Here is a 10,000-nt window from a genome sequence, read left to right as displayed (position 1 = left end):
TGCGCGCGTGCGGCGCACGAGCAGTTGCGTGGTAAGCGACCGTGTCTGAAGCCCAAACACCACCGAGGCAAAGATCGCCTTAGCAGCGCGCCGCTTCAGCGGGCACCGCAGGGGCGACTAAAACCTGGCGGGAGGCATCGTCTCGTGTAGCGTCGCCCCTGCCCCAACTGGAGTGGCCCAGTCTTTAGGGGACAGAGACTGCGAAGCACTTGGACCGACGGCGGACTACGACGGAACGCTTCAGCTCGGCCAACGGGGCACCCACGCTCTCGAAGGAGACATTTTCCGTTTCGCGGCAATTCTCCGCCGTGCCGTGACTCTTCTCGCTCGCAGACTGCGCTGTCGCGTCGAACCGCTTTCGGGGGCCACCCTTCTCCTCCCCGCTCCTCGCAAGAATCTGCCGATTCCCATTCCTGCGACGAAGCCCGGAAGGGCGCCCACACAACTGCGGTGACGTGAACGAGCGACCAGCTCTGGAGCTCGACGTACTTCGAAGGCAAACAGCGCAAATTGCGATCGCGCTGGCTTTGCGCACGGCGCGGGAATCGGCCGGCGTTTCATTCCCACGTTTTCCGTGCACGCAAGCGTGCGCTTCCGACTCTCTCGCAAACGTGCGCGCTACATGGCAACAGACGTTCGCGCCTCGTGCTTGGACCGCTCTTTCCCTGCAGGTATCCGACTCCATCCTGCGGCGGTCTTGCTAGAGGCGCGCACGTCGTCACGCTGCAGTAGTAATGCCTCGTTTCCGTCTTTTCGAAGAATTGGCACAACGGTTTGCCACCGTCTCCCTCTCGTGAGGCCGCTGGCGCGTGGCTTTAGCGCTCAACGTACTGTCCATGATGCCGACGCGGTCAAAACGAGTCGACGGACGCACGTTCCCTGTGCGCCGAAGTCTCTCTTGATATGTGATCCGACCCTCAGACAGACGAAGCCAAGGGAAGACCCAAGGCCGCAATGTGCGTTCAAAGAATCAGTGCTCAGTGTGTCCTGCAATTCACACCAAGTCTCGCAGCTGGCTGCGTTCTTCATCGACCCGAGAACCGAGTGATCCACCGCTTAGAGTCGTGAAAAATAGTTTGTTCAATTCAGTACAGTACAACCAGGGTTTTAGGCACGTGGCGTCTCCCTGTGTGTGGTTTCGAAGAGCGCCTTTCGGCGTGCGCTCCTCCAGTCTCGCTCTTTCGGCGGCCGCGTCTCAGCAGCTGAAAGCCTAATGGCACTCCACTCCTGCTACTCGCGCGTGTGTTTTGCGCCCACGCCTTCCTCGCTTGCCCTCGAGGTAGCTTATGCCGTTTGCGCGCACTCGAAGCCGGTTTTACCTGCCATCCAACCACCGGACCCGTGTGTCTCGTGTGCACGTTCACATCGCTCCACTAAAAATTGCAAAGAGCGACAGAGCCATGATTAGGGCTAAGCCGCTGTGGAGTCTTTAACGGCTACACGGCCACGGGCAGGGCTTCACCCCCATCGACGTGCTTCGCTTCAGTCAGCAGTAGGTTCATAGAAGGGCCTCAAACACACACACACTTTCGCATCGGCAGATCGCCGCAGCATAACCGCTGTTGATCCAACAGCCTACTTGAGACGAAAGACAAGAGCCCGGCGCGCGTACTCGCGCAGCTCTCCAAAACCACTCGGCCAGTGCCAGGGACGGCTCCCTGCGCCGGCGCCACAACAAGTCTACTTGAGGCGGAAGACGAAGCCAGCAAGGGCCTGGCCGCAAGTGCGTTCGAATCCGGGACTACAGTCCCTCGTCTGTCCGTACTTCCTCTTTCGACGTGCGGCGCCTTCCCAAAGCGCACAAGTCCGCTAACCGCAGAACGCTTCCGACGTAGCAAAGCCGCGTTTCCTTCGGTACTTCGCAGCAACGCCGCCTTTCCCTCGGCGGCGGGCGAATAGCCTGCAGACGTCGTCGCATTAAACCGCGATCTCGACACCTCGCGCGTCACGAGCAGGAGCCGACCGGCAGCCTCCGGCCCTTTCGGACTCGGTGGCATTTGCCGCGGAGGACGGGAGAGCACTTTAGGCCACGGTTCCTTCCGTACTTGGCAGCCGCACCCTCATACCGACAGTTCCATGACCGACCGAGCGCCACACCGTTCCTTTAGTACTTGGGCGGCAACAAAGTCGGGTCGTTACTCCATACTCGCCGCAGGAAGCGACCGGCAGCCGCCAGACTTTTCAGACTCGGCAGCGTTTGCCGCGGAGGACGGGAGAGCGCTCGCACCACGGTTCCGTGTGTGTACTAAGCGGCAGCGGCATTAGCTCTCGACCGTCAGTTCCTTGACCGACCGCACGCTTCGCCGTTCCCCTCGTACTGGGCAAAGCAGCAGGTCGGGTCGTCTTACTCCCATTCCGCGCAAGAGCGCCAAAGCGGACAGAAAGCCCACCCAGTGTGCGTTACGCCGTTTCTACCCGCGGGCGCGGCCAAGCCAACCGTCCAAGGTTGCAGCCGGCGTCCACTGGGCGCAACAAATTTGGCACGGGGCGCCCCTCAAAATTCAGGCAGTCCCCGGCATGTTCGGGTATAGCCGTCCCCGCGTCCAAGCGGGGCCAGCGGCGGAAAGCGTCGGGCGCAGCGAGCTGCTTCACCCACACGGGGTAGAAACAATGGCGCTCGCCACCCTTCACAATCCGGTAATGATCCTTCCGCAGGTTCACCTACGGAAACCTTGTTACGACTTTTACTTCCTCTAAATGATCAAGTTTGGTCATCTTTCCAACAGACCGGCGCAACCGAAAGGCCGCGCCGGACATCGGTCCGAAGACCTCACTAAATCATTCAATCGGTAGTAGCGACGGGCGGTGTGTACAAAGGGCAGGGACGTAATCAACGCGAGCTTATGACTCGCGCTTACTGGGAATTCCTCGTTCAAGGGGAACAATTGCAAGCCCCTATCCCAATCACGAAAGAAGTTCCACGGGTTACCCAGTCTTTTCAGACAGGGATAAAGACACGCTGCTTCCTTCAGTGTAGCGCGCGTGCGGCCCCGGACATCTAAGGGCATCACAGACCTGTTATTGCTCTGTTTCGTGCGGCTAGGAGCCGCTTGTCCCTCTAAGAAGGTTGTAAGGTGCTGGGAACCCCGCACCTATTTAATAGGCTAGAGTCTCGTTCGTTATCGGAATTAACCAGACAAATCGCTCCACCAACTAAGAACGGCCATGCACCACCATCCACCGAATCAAGAAAGAGCTCTCAATCTGTCAATCCTCCCAGTGTCCGGGCCGGGTAAGTTTTCCCGTGTTGAGTCAAATTAAGCCGCAGGCTCCACTCCTGGTGGTGCCCTTCCGTCAATTCCTTTAAGTTTCAGCTTTGCAACCATACTTCCCCCGGAACCCAAACACTTTGGTTTCCCGGAAGCTGCCCGCCGAGTCATTTGAGTAACTCAGGCGGATCGCTGGTTGGCATCGTTTATGGTCAGAACTAGGGCGGTATCTGATCGCCTTCGAACCTCTGACTTTCGTTCTTGATCAAAGAAAACATTCTTGGCAAATGCTTTCGCAGTAGTTCGTCTTGCGACGGTCCAAGAATTTCACCTCTAGCGCCGCAATACGAATGCCCCCGTCTGTCCCTCTTAATCATTACCTCGTATTCCAAAAACCAACAGAACAGAAACGAGGTCTTGTTCTATTATTCCATGCAAGTTTATTCAGGCGACTCGCCTGCGTTGAGCACTCTAATTTTTTCAAAGTAAAAGCACCGGCCTTCTCGAGGCACACAATGAAGTGCACCAAGAAAGGACCGGCATGATGTTCAGTCCGAGCCGTCGCATCGGGTAGATGCACTACTCGTCTGGAACTGAGATCCAACTACGAGCTTTTTAACCGCAGCAGCTTTAGTATACGCTATTGGAGCTGGAATTACCGCGGCTGCTGGCACCAGACTTGCCCTCCAATTGATCCTCGTTAAAGGATTTAGAGTGTACTCATTTCAATTACGGGGCCTCAAAAGAGTCCCGTATTGTTATTTTTCGTCACTACCTCCCCGTGCCGGGAGTGGGTAATTTGCGCGCCTGCTGCCTTCCTTGGATGTGGTAGCCGTTTCTCAGGCTCCCTCTCCGGAATCGAACCCTGATTCTCCGTTACCCGTAACAACCATGGTAAGCAAGTAACCTACCATCGAAAGTTGATAAGGCAGACACTTGAAAGAAACGTCGCCGGCTCGTGGCCATGCGATCAGCACAAAGTTATCCAGAGTCACCACACAATACGGGCCGAAACCCGATCGATCTTGGTCTAATAAAAGCACCCGTCGCCCAAAGGGCTTCAGGCTCACTGCATGTATTAGCTCTAGAATTGCCACAGTTATCCAAGTAGGAAGAAACGATCTAAGGAACCATAACTGATTTAATGAGCCATTCGCGGTTTCGCCTTATTTCGGCATGTACTTAGACATGCATGGCTTAATCTTTGAGACAAGCATATGATTACTGGCAGGATCAACCAGGTAATCGTTCAACTGCGCGTCCAGCCTTTCAAGCAGGCCGGACGCCGTTTTTGCGATGCCGAGGCCACCTTCAGGCGCCCCAACACGCTTCGTTCTCGCAAAGGGTAGCACTTTGCACAGTCCGAGACGACGGCGTTCGAGCTCGCAACGGCGCCCTCCCCGCAGGGCCGGGTATCGCCACGCGGCAAGAAGCACGCAACATTCTCGATAGACCGGTTGTGTCGACTCGATCGCGGCTTGCGGTTTCTCTCGAGCCCGCAGCACTGGTGGACCGACCGACACTTGCAACGTAGCCGAGACGGCAAAGCCGCTAGGCGACGGGTCACGCCCGCGCCTTCGGCGCTTTCGTATTTGATTCGTCCGAGGACGATGCGGAACACACTTCGATATCGTGGAAAAAGCGTCGTCCGACAACCAGCCCCTAACGCATCAAGCGGATGAGGCTGCAGACGTCAGCTGTGGGATCCACGGGAGCGATACCGGGGACACGCTTGACGGGCACGAAGCCCGCCGCATATCAAACACCCAGGTCGCTTTGGGGGCGACTGCTCTCTGGGACCCCCATATAATAGCAGCGATAAGTACCCAGACCTCCATGGGGCCGTACTCGTGCCACTTTCGACGAGCGTTTGGCGAAAATCGTGCCGCCTCGTAACGCCGCGAGCAAGATTGAAAGCTTACGTCGGCAGCACAATGCCGAAGTCGTGAAAGCGCAGCGCGTCCACCGAATGCGCGAACGGCAATTTCTCGCCAATGGCCAGTACGGTTTCCTGCACAATTGCCTGTCTGTCGCCCTACGGGGCCCCCGGCCGATCGATTCGAGGCACGCTAGCACGGCCCCTTCGCCATTTCCGAGCACGAGTGCGAACAGTGCGGGCGGCGTGCTCGACGCCCCGGCTGACGTCGTTTCGGACTTTGTCTCTTCGCGTGCTCGCGGCAACGCCGCGGCCAACGACGACGTCTGCGCGGTTCTTTGCCGGTTCCCGGCGTGCTACAGTGCAGCCCTCTGCAGGGTGACACCGGCTCCGTCGTGGCCGTGCGGCGGCTTGTACGCAAAAGTTGCGTCAAAGGCGTCGCGCTCGCGCCGCCCCGGCACACGCGGTTTCGGACTTTGTCTCTTCCAGCGCTCGCGTAGTCGTGGGCACGATTGTCGACGTCGCAACGGTGCGCGGACACCGCCACGAGCACGCGCAAGACGAAAATCGCACTACGGTACAATGTCGGCCGGGGCCGTACGGCCCCTTACAGTAGCAGCGATAAGTGCCCAGACCTCCATGGGGCCGTACTCGTGCGACGCGGCGGCGTACTGCGCCGAGCCGAGCGCCAATATTTGGCTTTTGCAGGGCGGATTCGAGCTCTGGCGATCGCCGCGGTACCGCCGCTCACCGATTCAAGGCACGCTAGCGCGGCCCCTTCGCCATTTCCGAGCACGCGTGCGAACAGTGCGGGCGGCGTGCTCGACGCCCCGGCTGACGTCGTTTCGGACTTTGTCTCTTCGCGTGCTCGCGGCAACGCCGCGGCCAACGACGACGTCTGCGCGGTTCTTTGCCGGTTCCCGGCGTGCTACAGTGCAGCCCTCTGCAGGGTGACACCGGCTCCGTCGTGGCCGTGCGGCGGCTTGTACGCAAAAGTTGCGTCAAAGGCGTCGCGCTCGCGCCGCCCCGGCACACGCGGTTTCGGACTTTGTCTCTTCCAGCGCTCGCGTAGTCGTGGGCACGATTGTCGACGTCGCAACGGTGCGCGGACACCGCCACGAGCACGCGCAAGACGAAAATCGCACTACGGTACAATGTCGGCCGGGGCCGTACGGCCCCTTACAGTAGCAGCGATAAGTGCCCAGACCTCCATGGGGCCGTACTCGTGCGACGCGGCGGCGTACTGCGCCGAGCCGAGCGCCAATATTTGGCTTTTGCAGGGCGGATTCGAGCTCTGGCGATCGCCGCGGTACCGCCGCTCACCGATTCAAGGCACGCTAGCGCGGCCCCTTCGCCATTTCCGAGCACGCGTGCGAACAGTGCGGGCGGCGTGCTCGACGCCCCGGCTGACGTCGTTTCGGACTTTGTCTCTTCGCGTGCTCGCGGCAACGCCGCGGCCAACGACGACGTCTGCGCGGTTCTTTGCCGGTTCCCGGCGTGCTATAGTGCAGCCCTCTGCAGGGCGACACCGGCTCCGTCGTGTCCGTGCGGCGGCTTGTACGCAAAAGTTGCGTCAAAGGCGTCGCGCTCGCGCCGCCCCGGCACACGCGGTTTCGGACTTTGTCTCTTCCAGCGCTCGCAACCATGTCGGGGCCGACGCCGACGACTGCGTGGTGTTTCAACGATTGCCGGCGTGACACAATGCAGCTGCGTGCGGGATGCCAGCGATTCCGTCGTGTCCGTGCGGCGGCTTGTACGCAAAAGTTGTGTCAAAGGCGTCGCGCTCGCGCCGCCCCGGCACACGCGGTTTCGGACTTTGTCTCTTCCAGCGCTCGCGTAGTCGTGGGCACGATTGTCGACGTCGGAACGGTGCGCGGACACCGCCACGAGCACGCGCAAGACGAAAATCGCACTACGGTACAATGTCGGCCGGGGCCGTACGGCCCCTTACAGTAGCAGCGATAAGTGCCCAGACCTCCATGGGGCCGTACTCGTGCGACGCGGCGGCGTACTGCGCCGAGCCGAGCGCCAATATTTGGCTTTTGCAGGGCGGATTCGAGCTCTGGCTATCGCCGCGGTACCGCCGCTCACCGATTCAAGGCACGCTAGCGCGGCCCCTTCGCCATTTCCGAGCACGCGTGCGAACAGTGCGGGCGGCGTGCTCGACGCCCCGGCTGACGTCGTTTCGGACTTTGTCTCTTCGCGTGCTCGCGGCAACGCCGCGGCCAACGACGACGTCTGCGCGGTTCTTTGCCGGTTCCCGGCGTGCTATAGTGCAGCCCTCTGCAGGGCGACACCGGCTCCGTCGTGTCCGTGCGGCGGCTTGTACGCAAAAGTTGCGTCAAAGGCGTCGCGCTCGCGCCGCCCCGGCACACGCGGTTTCGGACTTTGTCTCTTCCAGCGCTCGCGTAGTCGTGGGCACGATTGTCGACGTCGGAACGGTGCGCGGACTACGCCACGAGCACGCGCAAGCCGAAAATCGCACTACGGTACAATGTCGGCCGGGGCCGTACGGCCCCTTACAGTAGCAGCGATAAGTGCCCAGACCTCCATGGGGCCGTACTCGTGCGACGCGGCGGCGTACTGCGCCGAGCCGAGCGCCAATATTTGGCTTTTGCAGGGCGGATTCGAGCTCTGGCGATCGCCGCGGTACCGCCGCTCACCGATTCAAGGCACGCTAGCGCGGCCCCTTCGCCATTTCCGAGCACGCGTGCGAACAGTGCGGGCGGCGTGCTCGACGCCCCGGCTGACGTCCTTTCGGACTTTGTCTCTTCGCGTGCTCGCGGCAACGCCGCGGCCAACGACGACGTCTGCGCGGTTCTTTGCCGGTTCCCGGCGTGCTATAGTGCAGCCCTCTGCAGGGTGACACCGGCTCCGTCGTGTCCGTGCGGCGGCTTGTACGCAAAAGTTGCGTCAAAGGCGTCGCGCTCGCGCCGCCCCGGCACACGCGGTTTCGGACTTTGTCTCTTCCAGCGCTCGCAACCATGTCGGGGCCGACGCCGACGACTGCGTGGTGTTTCAACGATTGCCGGCGTGACACAATGCAGCTGCGTGCGGGATGCCAGCGATTCCGTCGTGGCGGTGCGGCGGCTTGTACGCAAAAGTTGCGTCAAAGGCGTCGCGCTCGCACCGCCCCGGCACACGTGGTTTCGGACTTTGTCTCTTCGAGCGCTCGCAGCGATGTCGAGGCGATCGCTTACGTCTGCACGGTTTGCGGTGTGCTACAATGCAGCAGTCTGCCGCACTACACCTCTTGGTTGCCGAGGCCAGCACGGCAATTTACTGAAGCGAGCGCATTGCGCCCAGGCGGCAGCGGACTTTGTTGCTTCGGGAGTGCTCTTGCTGTAAAATTTGAACGGCTGCAGCTGCGCGAAGCAAGTGTACCTATTTTCACTCTCTCTCTGTCTGCCTTTGAGGCGACTGTAATTTCACTTTAAACGCAACTGGAGGCGGGAGCAACCTGATGAGAGTAGGTGGACTTCGGTACATGTAATTTAGAAATTGCTTTCAAGCTTTGAGGACATACACCTTCGCGCCATCTGCTTTCCCCGTCTCTTTGGCACTTTATAGTATGTGCTGCATGCTCTGCATTCCAAAGAAACACGCCTGTCTCTCTCCCTCTCTCACGTTCTTCTTCTTTTTGTAGCTGCTGTTGTAGAAGATGCTATGCTCTTTAATCGCTGTAACATAGAGTGCTTGCACAAGCCAACAACTTTTGCGTGTTTTTTTTTTTTTTCTCTTCCCAAGACGTTTCTGCCATTATTCACTAACTCTCGTTCTTAGTATGCAATGGAGCGTTAGCTCACGCCATCTACCTTTCTTTCTGTATTGCAAAGTCCGCAGGTTTTCCTAGTTCCGTACACAGATGGCGCCAATGCGTTTTGGCGCCAGGTTCGAACGACCTCGCTCTACTCGTGTTTGGCATTTGAATGTTTCAAAGGGGTTTGCGACAGGGGGTGGTTCTTGTGCAAGGCTGAGCTTTCCAGCTGCGTTTAAGCTATGCTAGCATGTGTGCGTATATATATATATATATATATATATATATATATATATATATATATATATATATATATATATATAAATACACAAACACACACACACACACATGCATATATACATACACACACACGGTAATGGTAAAGATGATGAGGTAGCACTTTTTTTTTTCTTTTTTTTACAATGCCTGTGTTTCAGATGGCGATCTTTCTCCCCTCTATGTTTTCCGGTTGGAAGGAGTGTGCAGCGTTTTCTATATTTATTTTGTCATTCACTTCTATGTTGCTCGTCTTCGTACATGGGGCATGCTACCTAATTCTACCGGTCGATTCGACACGTTGCGATCCGTCCCGGCCTGTGCCGTATCAAAATTTTCAGTGGGCCTTGCGGTAAATAAAAAGAAATGAAGGAAATGCGCGTAGTATATTACAATTGCACACGGGCTTGAAACGAAGCCCTCAAGGAAGGTCACCTTGAGCGGTCGCATTCAGACGGAAGTAAGCATTCCCCTGGCGCGTTTTTTTTCCGCTCGCCTGTTCCGTTTTCTACGAGGTTGCCTTGGTTGGTTTCGCGTTACAAGCAAGCTTGCACTCGGGTCTCGTTTCTACGCGACAGCGTTTCGTTAACAGCGAAAGACTGAGGCGTTGCGAATTCATCCGTGAGATAGGGAGCGTTGAGTCTGTACACAGGCTGAATTTTATAATATTGCCCACGCTGTTGCTGAGGTTACCCATGTCGGCAGGGCGCCCACAAGGCAGTAGTACAATGAAGTGAAGTGAAGGACATCGCTTCTCGGCCTTTTGGCTAAGATCAAAGTGTAGTATCTGTTCTTATCAGCTTAATATCTGATACGGGTTCTATATGGACCCACGATATTAAACCTATTTTTGGAAGTTGGCGGAGATCTGTCTCGCGTGTG

At 57.9% G+C, this 10,000-nt stretch overlaps 2 non-coding genes and 1 pseudogene across 2 annotated transcripts; 1 reads left to right on the top strand and 2 right to left on the bottom strand.

Moving 5' to 3' along the window:
* Positions 1-911: 911 nt before the first annotated feature.
* Positions 912-1,064, bottom strand: LOC140214666 (5.8S ribosomal RNA). Its single transcript, XR_011891601.1, has one exon. It is a non-coding gene; the product is annotated as a 5.8S ribosomal RNA (ribosomal RNA).
* A 1,574-nt stretch (positions 1,065-2,638) lies between these two features.
* LOC140214667 (small subunit ribosomal RNA) lies at positions 2,639-4,453 on the bottom strand. The gene has a single exon (XR_011891602.1). It is a non-coding gene; the product is annotated as a small subunit ribosomal RNA (ribosomal RNA).
* Positions 4,454-9,865: 5,412 nt separating this feature from the next.
* On the top strand, positions 9,866-10,000 carry LOC140214675 (U2 spliceosomal RNA; annotated as a pseudogene; the record flags this gene model as incomplete).

This window comes from Dermacentor andersoni, unplaced genomic scaffold (assembly GCF_023375885.2).
Source record: "Dermacentor andersoni unplaced genomic scaffold, qqDerAnde1_hic_scaffold ctg00000570.1, whole genome shotgun sequence".
Classification (NCBI taxonomy): Eukaryota; Metazoa; Arthropoda; class Arachnida; order Ixodida; family Ixodidae; genus Dermacentor; species Dermacentor andersoni.
Note: the sequence above shows the minus strand (reverse complement) of the source record. Positions and strands in the feature narration are given on the sequence as shown.